At 28.8% G+C, this 18,782-nt stretch overlaps 1 protein-coding gene and 1 non-coding gene across 2 annotated transcripts in view; one reads left to right on the plus strand and one right to left on the minus strand.

Moving 5' to 3' along the window:
• LOC117171007 overlaps positions 1–18,782 on the minus strand; it is a 254,157-nt gene that overhangs the window by 179,137 nt on the left and 56,238 nt on the right. The gene's annotated exons all lie outside the window — the stretch shown is intronic.
• Positions 12,425–12,504, plus strand: Trnal-uag. The gene has a single exon. It is a non-coding gene; the product is annotated as a tRNA-Leu (tRNA).

Raw genomic sequence — 18,782 nt, forward strand, 5'->3', positions numbered from 1 at the left:
AGGGCGCATACTTTGAATAAAATATTTGTTATCATTCTCTTGAAATAAATGTGTTTTTTTCTTGAAAAAATACCGGTTTCATATGTATACACCTGGTAGAGTGCATGGGATCGAAAGAGTGTTGAGCAACAAAAAACTTCAAATTGTAAAGTTGTTCAGTAAGATATAAATATGTTTTCTATGGAAAAATTATTAAATTAACTTTTTTCGATGCGTTTACGTGAAAATGCCACTTCTAAAAAAATTGCCCCGCCGTATTTTTTATATATGATTACACCCAAATAGAAATTATGGAGTTGGTTTCAACAGTTTCATTATAAATTTAATTTAAATCATTTCTAAAAGAAAAAAACTTTTAATTACGTTAAGAATTACAGGCTTTAGGACCTGACTATTAAAATAATTTTTTCAAATTGTTAATAATTTTTAGAATAATTATTGCTAAATTTTGGAAAAACGCCGTTAACTGCAAAATTTGGCGAGTTATGATTTGGAAGAGAGCCGTAACTGACCGTTAACTGCAGGCTCAAATCATGGATAGCTGAATACGTCACAGAAAAATTCGAGAAAAGGCCGCAACGGGCAGTTACGGACTTTACTAAATTATCGGGCGGTGATCTTGAGCCTTCGTGACTTCCAAGAGGTCCGTACGCGCTTGCACCGTTCTCCGGAATCATCGAACCCTGAAGAAAAACGTCTGTAATTGGAGAAACGCCGTAACTGTATTTATTTTAAGCTGCGAAATTCTTTTTCCGTGAACGGCGTTTTCTCAAATCACAACAGGCCTATTTCTGAGGTCCGTGATTCGAAGAGAGCCGTAACTACCCGTTACGGCGTTTTTTAAATTTCAGCATTTCAATCAATACCCTTAACTGCATTTTAGATAATTAATTAATATTCTTTAATCATTTTTGTTGCGAAAATGAAAAGTTTATATACAAATTAATTAAGAACAACAACAAAAAACTGCACATCATCCATTACTTGAGATTTTTATCGAAGAACCAATTATTTTATTTCAGTTTGAAATGAAATCAGAAATATTTCTATATCCAATTTTTGTATCAGGAATGTTTTAAATATTAGCAATTTTAGAAATTTATCATTTTTTTATTGTTTCTTTTCCAATCACCGGCACAAAATAATGATTTGTTAAAATTAATACTATTAAACGTAGTTAATTTTTTTATTCCACTAACATTCTTTTCGTTCTGCATACCGATTTATAAATATACATTAAATTTTCAAACGGAAAGGACACGACGATTTAAAAAATAATCGTATAGTTTGCGCAACTGTAAACGGAGAAGGGTATTAACAAAAAAGTAAATTACGGAAATGATAACTTAAATTGTCACAAATTAAAATGACACCTTTCTTTTTCACCATTCTTCAAGTATGATCGTGGACAGTACTGACAATTCTGTGCAACACACAGAAAAAACTCTCGGATCAGTTTTCTAGCAGGTAATTTAAAGATGGTGTTCCATCTCGCTCGTAGTTGGGATACGAAACTCGTCGATTGTTTTTGCCGCAAAGCTTTAAAAATAATTGACAGTAGGTGACATTTTTTGTTGCAGGTATATGGTACCCTATTATTAGTGTTAGATTCACACAGCGAAGAAAGGCTTGGAAATTACAGTCAAATTGTTAACCTTGAATTCCATGACTTGCTTCGAAATTTAATAAAAAAGAGGTCGAGACGAACGTACGATATGTATAATGTATGTAAAATGGATCTGCCGGTGTGAAACATGGTCCCTTATCGATAATATTCATTTAAATATTTCGGCTTCAATTTTATTCCATCTGGAGTACGTGCTAATTGCACAAGTCATTATAATTAGGATGAAGAGAAAGCCTAAATGTCAATGACTCGCAATACGACTAGTATAATATAGCTGCGATGAAGCACGGCGCGACGGGCGTGGACACGTGGCCCCGGTCGCCGCGCCGGGTCACGCGAGCTCGCGTGACTCGCTCCACCGCACATATAATTATCGTATCGATCCCGCCACCGCACCGCGCTCTACTGTATTCTCTAGTGAGACTGACCGGTTGGTCGGCTGGACGACAGGATGATACAGAACTTCGAATTTTACTATTTTTTAAAAGCTCACATTCCTCCGCTAATTGTAAGCAATTACGAATTTCCCGAACTTTTTGGTGTCTTCTCTCGATCGACCAATCTCAACTATAATTCCATTCATTATTCAATAGGACACACGACTAGCCCAATTCGATCCACCTGTGCATGTTCCACCTATGAAAAAAGGAATTCGTTATGAGAGAACTGGTTATTTCAATTATTCCTCATATGACATGCGTGACCTGTGGTTTAATTACCTCTCTGCAAAACCGCATTGTAAAGTGAACAACGCCAGATTTTAATTATTTAAATGCTTTATGTACGTTATTATGATTATTTTTTAATTCTAGCTTTTATGTTTTATAGTAGACTTTTCTCATGGTTTTAAGTAATAATGCAGTAAATATAAAGGTATCCATTCAAAATAGAAATGAAATCTACTATCTTATGAACAATTTTATGTATACAAAAATTCGATTGCAAAAAGTTCAATAATCAAAATTTGATTTCTAGCGACTGCCTTTTCGGCTTATCAGGACAAATATATAACAACAAAAAACAGCGAGAAAAAGAAAAAAGTCGATAAAAACCAATCGGTCACTCATTCCAATTATTCTTTCTCCGTCTTTTTTATACTACTAGGGACCAACATATCTCGCAGCCAATTTAGACTTCCCTGTCAGGGATTATTTATTATAGAAAAAGTACCGCTATAAACAAAAGAACCTTACATTAATTAAAATTCACATAACAAATAAAAATAAAAACATAGAGATTAGTATAATAAGTTATTTCGTCTAATTTTCCGTCCTTTAGAGAAAATTAATTTGCATATATGGGCATTTGTCTCATTTCTTTCAGTGTTATGTCCCTCAAAGATATCTAAGTAATTTTACTAAATTAAGAAGAAATTTCTGTCTTGAAGTTTAAATTATCGATTTTCAATTAACGCAGCTTGTTCGGGTCCGTGATTTTTATGTTTTTAAGCCTAATAACTATAGCAATGCAACATAAGATAATAAAACACCATGAATTTGAAGATAATTGGAGCAGAATCATGTTTATTCAAGAATGTCTGTATTTCGTTCAATCAAAACAAAGTTATAGGCATTACAGTTTTGCCTTAAATTTTATTCGTTTTAACCTATATATGGTAGTTATATATTTATATAGTTTATTTAGAAGAGCAAATTACTCCTTGAAAATAATTACAAGTTTCAGGTAAGTTTATAAATACCTATTAGTGGTTCTCATTTAATCTTCTGTGACTGTGCTTACCGAAAAATCTAAATTTATTAATTTATAGAAAATATATTTTATTCATTATGTTCGGTCATTATGAAAATTAAAAAAAAAAACTTTATTCACCGTGAAAATACTAATTCAGAAATTTCACGTGACGTTACAAAATAAAACTGTCATATCTTCTTTTGGTTACAAATTCAAATAATAATCATCATTAGTCCAGAGGTTAACCTTTTTTAAACTATGACTCTTTATATAAATGAAATGATCCTGCTGAAGAAAAAGCAATAAGAAAATGAACAATCCCTATTACTTATGTAACTTCCTTTTAGAATTTTTTATTTTCATTTTCAATTTTTTGTCCTCCAAAAATCTAATTTTTTTAATTCAAAATAATATCTAATGGACAGTTTTCTTTAAAATAATTAAATATTTTGAAATAATTAATATCTCTTTGAATACAACAGTAGTTTTTATATATGCCCATACAGCATATTATTAATAAGTAACCTTAGTTATTATAGTAAAAGATAAAAATTTATAAAAAATAATGGTAATATTTTTTTATTATGTAATAGAGAATGAACAATCAATTTATCCAATTGATAACCCCAGATAAAACTTCGTTATATCAGTTGAGATAGTTTTTTTATTAAAAGTTTCGTTACCCTTTTTCTTTATAAATATCATCTCCATGAATTCTCTCTTATTATGATAAGATGTAAGCTTATTAATCACACCTCATTTATCTAGTTTCTCACATGTACTATTCGTTTACAAAATTCACAAACATCTTACTTCTGAACAGAATTTTAGATATTGTGTGTAAATCTAATGTTCCTAAAATTGGGTAAAAAGTCTATAAAGTGTTTCTAAATTAAGTTTTCCTCAAACATTTTTCTGTTTGATTTCATTGAAAAATATGTGCAAAACTGAATTGATCATATTAAAAGTAAAAATAATTATCGGAACAAGAATAATATTGAAGATAATAATAGAGTTAACAGGGTGGTTGTACCAAATTTCGAACAAACTTGGATAAAGTTCTGAATAGTATATACCATGGAATAATTTGAAGCTGCGGATATCCATGTATATCGTCTCGTTGATTACGAAAATGATAGTGACAATACGCGCAAATTTTATTTTCACGGTGAAACTCATGAAAATCCCATAAAAAGCATGGGTTTTTGTCTTTATCTTATTAAATAATAAAAATGTAAGGATAAGTTTCAAATAACAGTTGCAGATCATTTAAGAACATATATTTGCTGTTAAATACATTTTTACTCTGCAAGTAATAGTTTTCGAGAAAAGAAAACGATAAATATGCAAAATCACAGAAATACAGCACAATATGTAGCGGTTTCACAAGGGTGCTAACATTATTTGTGTAACCAGTCACAGGGTTGCCTTCCCATCCCCCTTGAGACGTTGGAAAGGGATAGGGGTTTTAGCAACACTATTCCTGTAACTTTTTACTAGGGTAAAGGTTTGACCAACATTATTTCTGTGACCAGTTACAGGGGTGCCTTCCCGCCCCCCGCGAGACGTTGGAAAGGGGTAGGAGTTTGACCAACATTATTTCTGTGAAGAGTCACAGGGGTACCTTCCCGCCCCATCGTTATTTTTCTAGAAAACTATTATTCGCAGAGTAAAAATGTATTTCTCATAATAAATACGTTTTTAAAAGATCTACAACTTTTATTCTAAGGTTTTTCATACATTTTTATTATTTACTAAGATAAACACAAAAAACCATGATTTTTATGGGTTTTTCATGGTTTTCACCATGGAAATCAAATTTTCGCGTATTTTCACTATCATTTTCTCCATCAGCGAGTCAAAATATAAGAGAATACGTAGTTTAAAATCAATCGGAGGTATGTACTATTCGGAACTGCACCCTCCAAATACAGTGAAACTCTTCAATAGCCCTCCCTTCCATAGCCCTTCCGAGATTTGATGCCGCGCCACATTAGGTGTAACAGGTGCTGCGCGGGGTACGCGGGATCTACGGCTGTCACTCAGGTGAGCAATTAGGCGTGAACAAACAAAAGCGAAGCGGGCTATAATGAGTTAGTTCCCACCAACCGTCAACCCCGAAATCGGCGCTATAGAAGAGTTTCACTGTAATTATAATTAGAGAAATCCATAAAAGAAAGAATTAGTGGACATTTGATTTATAAAGAGATAGGGTAACAAAGCTATTAATTTAAAAAGGATCTCTCCAGGCATAACGAAATTTGGTATAGGGTTATCAATTGGATAAATTGATTCTTTATTCTTGAATAAAAAATATTTATATATGCCAATCAATTTTCATCAAAGAAATCAAAATTGTGCTTAGTAACTTATAAGCTTCTATATAGTTCATATCGGTAGCTTTCCTATCAATTCTTCCTGATGAGGAAGTCTAAATTAGCTTCAAAACATGTTGGTCACTGGTAATATAAAAAAGACGGAGAAGAATAAGGAGAGTGAGGGGTTAGTTTTTGGTGACTAAGTTTTTCTGCCTTTTTTCTTTGTTATATGCTTGTTTCTAATGAACCGGAACGTTTTTCTGCAACGATTTTGGAGCACAAAATGGCATTGCTTAAGTTCACTTTAACCAAAATTTTGTTTAAATATCATTTAAAGGATGTTCAATTGATACAATAATCTGTATCAATATAAACAAACAAAAGACTTTTATATTCTTTTATCATTTTTTTGAAGATTAAAGTGATACTTTTCTATTTACTGTGATATTATTTTTAAATTCATTCCGGTTCCTATAATAATAGAAAATTGAATGAGTGTTAAAATTAAAATTCAGTATGTTTTTTGACGGTGAATGGCAAGAAATTATATTCACACTATCTTACAAGAAAGAAAATGTATATTTTTTATTGGAGTTTTCGGGATAGTTATTAGAAAAACCAATTCTTTTTGAGCTATTAATTTTAATATTACAGTGAGATATATTTGAAGGGTGAATGAAACAATGAGAGGTTCCCATATTTTAATTATTCAATTTTGAAAACTTACCATTTTTAAACATACAAATATGCAAATTATTTGACTTGAAGCTGAAACAATTTTCAATTGTAATTTAAAATGTTACGAAGAGTGATATATTTTTTAAACATAATAAAGAATCAACAAATGAATTTTTTTAATCTTTAGGTGTACAAAATCTAAACATGTAATTTTTAAAATATTAATAATATGGTATTTAGGAAGAATTGTAATAATCATTGCTAAAGAAGGCTTAAAAAGTAAAGCAATAACAAAAATATAATAGCTTTTAAAATACCGAATATAATTAAAGGTTAGTAACTGAGGAGTGGCTTATTTATATTTCCTTTTTTGTGCAATACCTTTTTTGTAAAACCTACTCATTTTAGTTCTTTGAAGGAAAAGCCGCTTCGCGAAACATCAATTTAAATTTCTTTTTGCGTTTCATCATTATCAAGACGGAAATTTCCTGCATTTTACAAAATGTAGAGAAGAAAGTACTCATAAAAATGTTTTAAAAAACATATTTTTTACTAAATAATGAATGCATGCAAGTGAACCTAGCTTTTTTGAGAAAAATTCTATTGCTTGCTACTAAAACTTAAACGATCTCTGATCCTAATATTTCATTGCTCATAATGCTTTAAACGTTTACTATTGGATGTCCAATATTACCAATTGAGCATTTCTGAGTGAATTCAACTGAATTTCCGAGTGGGAAATTTTCATTCGTATGGAACTACAGAAAATGATATTACTGGTTGCAGTTGGTGCACAAATCGAACTGCTAATGGGGATTTAAAGTTCGTCTTTCATCATTCATTTTACTTCCATTTGTTAAGTTAAATGTTAAATTGATAAAATTTTTAGTAAATACAGTTAATTTGTAATAATAAACGAATATTAATTAATTCACATTGATATCTGTTAATAAGAAATTCGTAATTATCAATTATTAACTTGAATAGTGTCACGTCATAACCATGTTATTATGTATTTTTACAAGGGGAAAATGTATAGCCGAATCGAGTATATTTATTCTTGATCGTCGCACAAACTTCTTTAAAAATGAACCAATGATATTGGCAAAATCTTCAGAACAGGTATTTACAGCCAAATCTATTTCGAATAACATTATTAATAAATAAAATTGGAATTAGTATTGGAACTAGTTTTAAAATTGTTATATGTAATTGCAAATGCCTGGCTTAGTTCAGGCAGTCGGCAGACTGCCTAGGGATTTGACAGACTGCCGGCACATGAGAGAATTATAGGAAAATATTAGAAAAGGGAATATGATTATTTCTGTGACCAGTCACAGGGGTGCCTTCGATATCTTGAAAACTATTCGAGATATTGATTTAAAAATTGCAGATACATATTTCTCGTAAAAAATTCAAAATTCAAAATTTTTGTTGAAAATTCGTCCTTTAATGGTTTTTGTTGAAAATTTAACTAGTTGGTTAAAATGTCATCTTTTTGATTGAAAAAATAAACTATTTTGCTAGAAAGTCTATCAATTCCCTAGACAGTCGGCAGACTGCCGGATTCGGATAGATTGTCCTTCAAATTGCCGGCAGTCTGCCGACTGCCTGAACGCAGCCAGGCAGTTGGAAGACAGGTCATTTCGATGATACATTCTTCCATCTGCCGGCAGTCAGCCAACCCCCTAGGCAGTTTGCAGAATGTCGGATTCTGTCAACCGCCTATGGCATATATCCGTTTAAACTATAAATTACCTTTTAATTTTTGAGCCTTGTATTTGTCTCATAACATATTTTTGGTGTTTCACAGACACATTTTGTGTTAATTAGAGTATTTAAAAACAAAATTTTTAATGGCACTTACATGATTTTGCCGTGACACCTTACACTTGCTGAGCAATAATCCACATTATAATAGCTTATAGATCCACATTATAATAGCTTATAGATTGCGTTTCAGTAAAAAGACATAAATTTACTTTTCTTTTCAAATCTTGTAATCGTTGAGTTCGATTCCTAGCGATATAAATAAAATATTTTCGATTAATGGTAAGCATTTATGGGATGATTCCGTTCATAAATTTCAAAAATAGAATTGAGGTTCAATTAGTATTGTTAATCAATAAACAAATTAAATATAAAACTAATTTCTATCCTTAGTGAGATTTTAATATTAAGAAAAAGTGTACTGATGAGCATGACCCATGCACTAAGCATATACAGTGTAAATTTCAATAAATTATTCTATATGCCTAGAAAAACGAGTGCCGACCGTGAATTAGCAAGCGGCGAAGAGATAATAAGCAGTGGCACGTTTTTGTCACGTGCATGGGAAAATTGCCAAATGTCGAGTAAGCTTGTGTGCTCATTGGCTTGTTCTATCGCCGATTATCCTCCAGCTTTATTCCTCTTGAAACTAATTCTTTTCCCTATTAACTCTATTGCCGCTACATTTTTCCATTAATTATTTCACTTTTTATTACTTCATTGCCATTATAGTTATGACAATCACATTCATTTTATATTCAGCAAATTTTGTTATCCCTTTTCGAAATATAGATATAGTCTCTGTAATATAAAAAAAACGTTCCATGCATTTTTGCGATTTCACGTAGTATAATTTTTATATTTAAAGCGGTGAGAATGATTGAAAGTAAAATGAAAGTTAGTTTTTTCCAATAACAACTCGGAACTACCTCTGCGACATAAAATTTCATGAGATTATAATCTTGCGCTCTTTAGACATAAAATCATATATGACTTCGTGAAGCTAAAACAATATTACACGCAGTATCTCTAAAAAATGATCAATAAATTGAGGATTTTTAATTTGAAGCAATAATAGTTATCTTGTTTTAGGTTAGGGAAACATTTTTAAATTCATTTTTTTAAAGAATATTCTTGCCTTTCTTGTACATCATGAAGTGTTCAATTTTCTGCTGTTTGATAGCATTCATTGCCTTTGAACAAGGGGTTATTCTCTCTGAAGTCGAACATTTCAAACGTTAGAATTTTTCGTGAAGTCTTAAAGAAATCACGTAAAACGATGAAAAGCACGATCTCGTAACATTGAAGTCGTTGTAGCAATTACGAACTCAGTAAAACTATACTTGAAGTCGTAAGAATAAGGAAAGATTCGTCACGCAACGCAGTGAGTCAGCAAAGATGAGCGTAGAGTCGTGCGAAGGCAATGCCGAGTCAATACGAAGACAGTACCGAGTCAGGACGAAGTCAAAACAATTCATCAAGATCGAGATTGAGTGGTATAAAAATAATCGAAAAGGACGTCACCCTGCAATGTACAGTACGCATCGAGTCAAACCGAATCATGAAGTCAGAACGAAGTCGACAGTCATCGCTTGAATTCATCGAAGTCAACAACTAACGAATTCTAAACTAGAGTCAAACGAAGTAATGAAAGTACGATAGAAGTCGCACGACATTGTGAAATGATGTTACATTGACTTCATCCAAATAGATGAATTTTCAACCAATGAGTTGAACTTTCAACTCAAAAGTTTTTTTGAACCAAAAATGGAATCTTCCAATTTTTAGTTTTAAAAAATAATGTTCTACCAAATAGTTGAATTTTTAACTTCTAAAGGGTAAATTTCGAACCAAAAATGAAATATGTAGTGAAATTTTTAGATGAAAACATGAATTTGTAATAAAATAATTGAACCCTCCGCTAAATAGATAAACTTTCAACTAAAAAAAATGTATATTTTTGAACCAAAGATGGAATATTCAAATTTGTAATTAAAACAAAAAAATTTTGGACTAAAAAAATTGTTACCTGTTGAATGCAAGCAAAAAAGACGAATTTTCAAACGAATCGTTGAATTTTCAACCCGAAAATATTATATTTTAACAAGAAAGTTCAGTTTCTATCACACACTGAAAGAAATGAATTGCTGGTACAATCATATTGCGCGTTAGATCAGCCATCGATTTGACTATTCCAGCCATGCAGATTGCTGATCTAACCCGCAATATAACTATATCGGCAATTAATTTCTTTCAGTGTATATTTAAATTTTTGTACACATAGTTTAAATTTCAACTGCATAGTTCAGTTTTATACCAACTTATTGAATTTTCCAGCGAAAAGATTAACTTTCTCAAATTAAAACAGTTGAATATACGGGTCTGTGAAACCCAAATATATAAATTCTCAACTAAAATTATGAATCTTCAACAACAAAAATTAATTTTTTTAAAGTTTTTAAACTTTAAAACATTTAGTTGATTTTTTCGACAAAAAAGATGAATTTTCAGTGAAGAGGGTTAATTCTAGAAAAAAAGACGAATTTAAAATATATCAAAATATCCATTTTCATCCGGAAATCTAACAGTTTATCAAATTAATAGTTTAGTTTGATTAGTTAAAAAAATTATAAACTAAAGAAAAAAATGTTCCACAAAATAGTTTCATCAATCAACAGAAAAAATGATTTTTGGACCAGAAACATTAATTTTCTAAAAATGAAATATTAAAATTCTCAACCAATGAGATGAATCTTTAACAACAACAAAATTTCAAACAAAGTAGTTCATCTTTCAACCAAGTAGCTGAGTTTTCGAACAGAAAAGATAACTTTTAAACAAAATGGTGGAATTCTTCAAAAAATGGGAAAAGAGAGGCCATACCTAGCAAAATTCGAAAACATTGTTAAAATTTATCATCAGGAAACGCACAAAATGTTATCCCCCCCCCCCCTAATGTGTAACGTAATTCATGGAATGCTCTAAAGTCACCGTAAAAGTTGTCCACTAAAGCTTACTAAAAAATTATGTAATCATTCTATTAATCGAAATATTTACTAATTTGATAGTGGGAAATTATGAATCGCTGTTAGAGAAAATTTACATGGAAAAAACTAGCATTGCATCAAAAAACATCGGTACGAATAGGGATGATACAGTATTTTAATGATATAAGAAAATTGAGCTTGTCTGAAAAAAAATACTTAAATAAAATCAAGTTATTTCTTCAATCTAGCACATTTTCTTGAGGCAAGAAATATATTTTTTGGGCAAGAAAATATTTTATCATACGTATTCGTAACGAGATATTGTCTTGATTGAATATTAATTTTTTTCAGTCAAAATTTATTGAATTTCGTGTAAGCGTACACTGAAAAAACTGGGACAAATAGTTGAATTTAGAAAAACTGACTAGAAAAGTTGTAAAATAAAAAAACGTAGGTAATTTTACTATTGAATTCATCAAACTGTAGCGTGTTTCATAGAGGTAAGTAAGATCGATGGTAATTCAGTTTCTAAAATCTACGTTTCAATCGATGTTTAGTGCATTGCAACTAAACAGTTGCATTCATCTGGAAAAAACGAAGCGAATGCGAAGATTTTACTCCTGCACTCTTTTCTTCGTGAACCACATTTGCAATGAAAATGAGCGTCTTTGATGAAAATGTGACCCATTATTTTTATTCGGAAAGAAGAGTTTTAAGATGTTGTTGTAATTTGTATTAGGTAAAAAGTGTGACATATTATTTTTAATGTAATATAATATAAGAAAATGAGTAAACTATAAGCCTTAATAAATTATAAACAATAATACTAATGTTGTAATCATTAAAAAAAGTGGTATATGAAGTATGTACCCTTATATACTTACTGAACCTCAAAGCCTCCATAAGAGCTAAAAATTATTAAAATTCTCAATTTCCATGATCTAATTTAAAAAACTTTAATATTCATTCAAAAATATTAATTAGTGTACTCAATAAAATATAATTGGCACTTTCTTCACCCTTATATAACACTATCAATTTCACTATTGCAATAAATAAAAAATAAATAAAACAATAAAATAACAGGGTGCATCAATTGTTAAAAAATGTAAATTTGGATTATTTGCATTGAATGTTTCAGCAACGAGAGATCGATAAATAAGAAATACTTAGTAAATATAAATTTGATCAAAAATACGTTTATTTTTTTTAAACTTTTGGTGATTTTTCATAAAAAGCCAACCTATGTATTAAAAACATCATTTATTCACCAAAATTAACTTTCGAAACAAATTTCCACCATCGAGTTTCCCGCTGCTTCTTCTACTACTATTTCCATCATCAGACAATAAGGCAGCGTGGCCGAGCGGTCTAAGGCGCTGGTTTTAGGCACCAGTCCGAAAGGGCGTGGGTTCGAATCCCACCGCTGTCAAATTTCTTTTTTTTTGTTGTCTTAAAATTCATGAAATTTATTATACCTAATATTTTTTAGACAATTTAACTTTTTTTTTGTTAATGTTTGGCTGCAAAGAAGCAAGATAAATTTTATTTGTCCTTGTATTCAACAATGGTAAATGACTAATGTAAAGAGTATGTCAATATATAATTCTTGTAATATTAAATAGAAAATAAAATTATACTCAATCTGTCAAAAATAATAAAATGTCGAACTTAGCAACCTTATGCGAATTTCTGATTACGAAAACAATTTATATAAAGGAACTAAATGTTAAACTCAAAATAACAGAACGATTTACTTAATCTAAACGGACACTTTCTTTGAATTTAATATATTCTCCATTCACTCGTTCGACACAAGAATTCTTTTCCGTGTATTATTAGGTGCTGCTGGAACATTGATTAAGTCTTAGAATTATATGTAATAATCAAAACAGTTTTATAAAAATCGCAAAAGTGAAAAATAGAAAAGTTTAATCAAATGACGTGATGGTGTTCCATTCTTAACTCTATTAAAATAATAAGGAGGCCATATTCTGAAATTGTAAGCGTAACGCAACCTGTCCTAGTTTGAAAGTATTGCCATTCAATTGTTTGAACAAATTTCCTTTTTTATTATTCTCAGAATTTTTCTCATTTGTATATTTTCCTTATTCTCCATAGAAATTTGCAATTGTTTAGCAAACTTTGTAATGATTATTTGCCTTAAATAAGCATCAGCTTGTATGAGTATGAAATTGAGTGCCTGAAGAAGGTTATTTTAATGGTATAGTTTTTCTCGTATGAAAAAGATACTTAGTGGTCTATGTAAATCAGAATTGGCAAAGTTAATCCAAATCACGAGTTAAATTTTACGTGTACAATGAGCGAAAAATAAGCCACTAAAGATGAGAAGAAAATTAATTATTTGATTAGTCGAGATATTTCCTAATTCAATAGTGGAAAGCAACTTATTATTGCTTGATACAAATCAATAAATTTACTAAGAACTGTATATTATAATGAAAAAACGTTTTAGAAATGGAAAACGTGAAAAATAGAAATGTTTAATGAAATAACGCAATCATGTAGCATCATCAACACTGTATTATAGACTTTCTCCGATTCAGAAACATTGCCTTCTCATTGTTTGAACAGTGTTAAGACAAATTTAGAAAATTAAATGACATTTTTCTAACTTTCCATAAAAAATTCCAATATTATACAAAGAGACATGGATTTATATATAAAATATATTACTTAAAAGTCTGGGAATAAATAACGGCTCGTCATACGAGAAAATAACACGAGAGTAGAAAAGTGTTATCTTGTGTCATATATTAAGAAAAAATGTGGAAGAAATTTAATATGTTCATTAAGGAAATTCATATATATCAAACTTAAGGGCATGTGAGGTACTCAAATACTTATATTACTGACCTCACTTTATTTGTTCACTAAATCTTTTTTCAACTTTGGAACTTTTATTCTAAACAAAATATTGTAGTGAAACTTTGGAAAATGTATCAGAAGACCATAAACTATGTTTATGTACTTCATTTCAGTAAAAATCTCGCTAAAAATTATTTTCAAAGAAATTGAAACTGGCACCATTTTTTGACATATTTTCTTTGTAACTTGAAATTTTTTGAATCTAAGAACTTTTTTTATATGTACAATATCTGTGAGATGTGAAAAACGTACATAAAGGTAATTTACGATCGGCTCTTGCATTTATCGAAGTTTGAGGCCGACATTTTACATATAAAAAACGTTCTTAGATTCAAAAAATTTCTAGTTACAAAGAAAATATGTCAAAAAATAGTCCCAGTCTTAATTTCTTTGAAAATAATTTTTAGCGAATTGGATACTCAAATGAAGTTTATAAACGTAGGTAATGGTCTTCTGATACATTTTCCAAAGTTTCAGTCCGATATTTGATTTATAAAAAAAGTTCTTCAGTTTAAAGGAAATTCAGTAAACTGAAAAGATGCAATCGGTAATACAGGTATTTGAGTGTGTATTGAGCTTTGCAACAATTTCAGGAAAAATTGTGACACTGGTTGGTCCGTATCATTCCTTGTTAACATATAAGAAGTCTGCTTTTTTCTACCCTTTTTAAAAAAGTATCTCTAGAATTTTATTTCTTTTAGCTAAATGAATGAATGTTTACATTAAGAAAATAATTATTCTGTTAAAATAAATGTTTTTTTGTTATAAATATTTCAATTTTTCTAATTAAATAAGACGTTTCCGTTAAATATAAAAAAGTACATAATTATGCAAACGCAATATTTTCTTAATCTAAAAAATAAATTCTTCATTGGTATAAAGCAGTTTATTTCTGAATCGAAGAGCTGAAGCTTACAAGTAGAATGAATTTAAAAATAAAATTAATTCTAACAAAAAAGTTATTTTGCAACCAAACGGTTTTGTTTTCCAACATTAATTATAAATCTTTAACCGAGAAAGAACTGGGTTGTTCAACTTTAATTAAGTAGTTGAATTTTATCCAACCTAAATACGTGAATTCTTAACGAAAAATTTAATAGTTGATATGTGAAACAAGAAGTATCTTAGCTTAAACAGAAAACCGTTAAATCCAACAAAAAATATAATTTTTAACCAAAGATTTGAGTTTCTAAACAAAAAGGATGGATTTTCAACTAAGACGTTAGACGATGAGTTTTCTACAAAAATGAAACAAACGTGTAACAAAATACATTAATTAAAAACCAAATATTTGGTTTTTTTGTACTAAAAAAGATCAATTCTAATTAAAAATATAAGTTCAGGGAATTTAAGGAATTCATAAAATTGAAGGAATTCAATGAATTCATGGAGTAGTTGTTTTTTGTCATTCATGTATGTGATTTTTCGAAGTTTGTCAATTAAACAAATCACTCCCCATAATTGTGCAGAAATTTAATTATGAATTTAAATTTACGCTCCAGATAAACCTGGCGAGTGAAAGAAGCATCCAGCCAACGGGAGAAAAATGAGATAAGTTTTGAAATGAAGATCTGCGGTAACCTTGATATAATATTATTGTTGGTAATTAAATTGCCTTGTACTTATATTTCTTTCTTTTTTGCACATGCCTCCCCCTGAAGATTATCTATTTTGTTATAAATTTTATTATTTGCTTGAAAATTGAACAATTTTGTTAAAACTCCATCCTTTTTGGTTGAAAACTAACCTTTTTAGGGTGGAAATTCAACTGTTTTCGTAGAAAATGTACCTTTTGCTTAAAATTCATATTTTGGTATTGAAAGATCATCTGAAATCTTTTTTGGATGAAAATTAAATTTAAACAAATTTTTTACAATTCGAAAATTCATCCGTTCCAGTAGAAATTTAATATTTCTTGCATAAAATTTCAACTGTTTGGTTGAAAATTAATTTTCTTTGCGTGATGATTCAACTATTTTGTTTAAAAAATGTTAGTTGAACCACTTTTTTTTAAGAGTTTTATTTTTAGTTGATAATTTATGTCTCTTTTTTTGGAGTTTAACAATTTTGCGGAAAACTGATACTTTTTACATGAAAATTTAACTGCGTAGGTAAAAGTGCAAGTATTCTTGAATTTTTTTTTTAATGAAGGTGAATCAAAAAAAAAATTCTAAAGGATACATGTAATAGTTGATATTTAAAACAAAAATGATTTGAACTCAAATAGAAAATTTAAATTTAACGTAAATAGAAAGGTTGAAAAAATAAAATAAATTTATGACCAAAATAAATTTTAATTAACAAGTGTTCAACATTCAACAAGTGGTTGAAGTTTCAACCAAAACGATGAATTTTTAACAAATAAGATTAATTTTCTGCCAAAAAATAAAACTTTTCAACAAAATGTTTATATGAATTTTCAATGAAATAGTAGAGCTTTTAACGAGATGGATTCCGTACCAAAAATATGATTGTAAAATTTTCAATTAAAAAGTATGCACTTCTAACCAAAAATATTTATATTTTTTGTTGGATTCTATTAATTCAGCTCATATTTAAGCAAAAAACGAGAAAAGGGGGAAGTTTCTTGAAAACAGAAGAAAAAGATGAATTCTTTAAAAGAAGGAAAAAATTTTGAAAAGTGGTTTAAAAATGGATGAAAAACAATTTTAAAAATAGGGAGAAAACCAAGACAGACTGTACAACTTATTATGAAAACTTTCCAAATTTTGTAGGGAAATATTCTTATTTATTTATTGTATTGAATATTATTATTGAGTAATTGCCTATTAAATAAATACTGTGAATTTTTTTTAAGAATGTAAATATTAATTTTTAAAAAGGCTATAGAAATGAAAAACATGAGAAATAGGTAAGTTAAAAAAAGAACCAGATCTTTGTTCGACATAATGAGATTGCAATTTCTTGAAAGTAAATATAGGTTAAATACACAAATTGATTAATTTCTATGCATACAAGACAGGTAAATCGCAATTCACCTTCCTTGTTTTTTATTTCCTATTATTAAAATCGTAAACAACTTAAAATTGTAGAATGACAAATTTTTCAATAACAAGAGTATATAAACATTTCGAAAGGAATTGAATAAATTAATAAATTATTACACCTGAGAAACATAAATAAAATAAATCATATATACTTTTATTTATTTTCTCGATGGACCAACATGAATTTGACTCATTATGTTTAACCGTCATAGAGATATTTTTTATGACTAAAGAGCATGAGATTCCTAAAACGCGTTACGAACGATAAAATGAAATTTCACAGTATTTAGCTTTTTTTTAACAAGTATAAAAATTGCGTTTGTTAGAAAAATATTTTCTTCCTCAGCTGTAATCCTCATATATACTTGAAATCAAATCATATTACAATTTGAGTAAACAAATAAGGCAAGGAATTTGTTGCTTATACAAATTTATTATTATAGACAAATTTTAAAGACATGCGTTATTTTCATACTGTTTGCACGAGAAAAAATCCCGTGCTATCTAATACGTATCAAAGTAGGTGCTCAAAGATACTGACCTGCAGAAATTTTTAACGCCTAACATTTAGCTTTCCTATAAATAATTTAAGATAACGAATAAGATAACTTTGGTTGATTCGTGTTTTTTTGTATTTTGCATTATTTGACTGCAAAATTATCAAAATTTAACTATTTTTTAAATTAAAAAAGCAATTATTTTATTATCTGAACATTTAACTATTCGGTTTAAAATTGATCTATTTTGTTAAAAATTAATTTTTTTATAGAAAGTTAATCTTTTTGATTAAAAATTCATTGCTTTGGCTTGAAAATGAGTTTTTCATTTAAAATGAATTTTTTAACCAAAAATTTAATAACATCATGCTTTTTTGAACATCAATTTTCTTCAGTTCAAAATTGTACTATTTGTTAAAAAATTCTATATTTTGTTGAAACTTTGCCTTGTTTTATATTGTTTCATTGAAACTCCCACCAAGAGGTTTAAAATTTCATTAAATATAAAATATTTGGTTGAAAATTCATGTATTTTGTTAAAAATTAATCATTTAGGTAGAAAATTAATCCTTTTGGTATAATTTTTACGTTTTGAATCAATTTTTATATTCATTAATATTCATTAACTGAAAATTAAACTATTTTATGTTTTGCTATAAATTTATCTTTTCTAATGGAAAATTCATCTATTGTGTTAAAAAAATTTCTTTTTATGGTAAAAAATTAATTTTTGTGGATGAGCATTCATTTATTGGGTTGAAAATGATTTTATTGGCTTGAAAACTTATTCCTATAAGTGAAAATTACCGTATTCTATTTTTTGTTGAAAATTTATCTTTTGTAGTTAAAAATTCATTTTTGTGTAATTGTCTTTTCAACAATAAGGTTGAAAATTCCATTAAAAATTTAAGTATTTGGTTGTATATTCATGCATTTTATTACAAATTCTTTAAAAAAATGTGTTGCGAAGGAAGGTTTATCTCTTTGATCGATAATTTAACTATTTTGTTGAAAATTAATTTTTTTCTCAAAATTCACCATGTTTGGTTGAAAATTCTATTTTTATAGAGAAAATTCGTTTTTTATCTTAAAGGTTCAACAATTTAGGTGATTATTGTTGAATAATTCATCTTTTAGATTTTAAGATTCTTTTTGTATAAAGGATGCTTTGTCAAAAATATTAAAAGATTAAAATGCTAGTATTTGAATGTTAGTGGCTAGGGAAAATTAAAAAACTAGCAAGGAAAAATAATTAAATTTTGAAAATGATGTTTCCATACCTTGAATTATATTATTATATTATTATACTATTATAT

Source organism: Belonocnema kinseyi, chromosome 4 (genome assembly GCF_010883055.1).
Source record: "Belonocnema kinseyi isolate 2016_QV_RU_SX_M_011 chromosome 4, B_treatae_v1, whole genome shotgun sequence".
NCBI classification, from domain to species: domain Eukaryota; kingdom Metazoa; phylum Arthropoda; class Insecta; order Hymenoptera; family Cynipidae; genus Belonocnema; species Belonocnema kinseyi.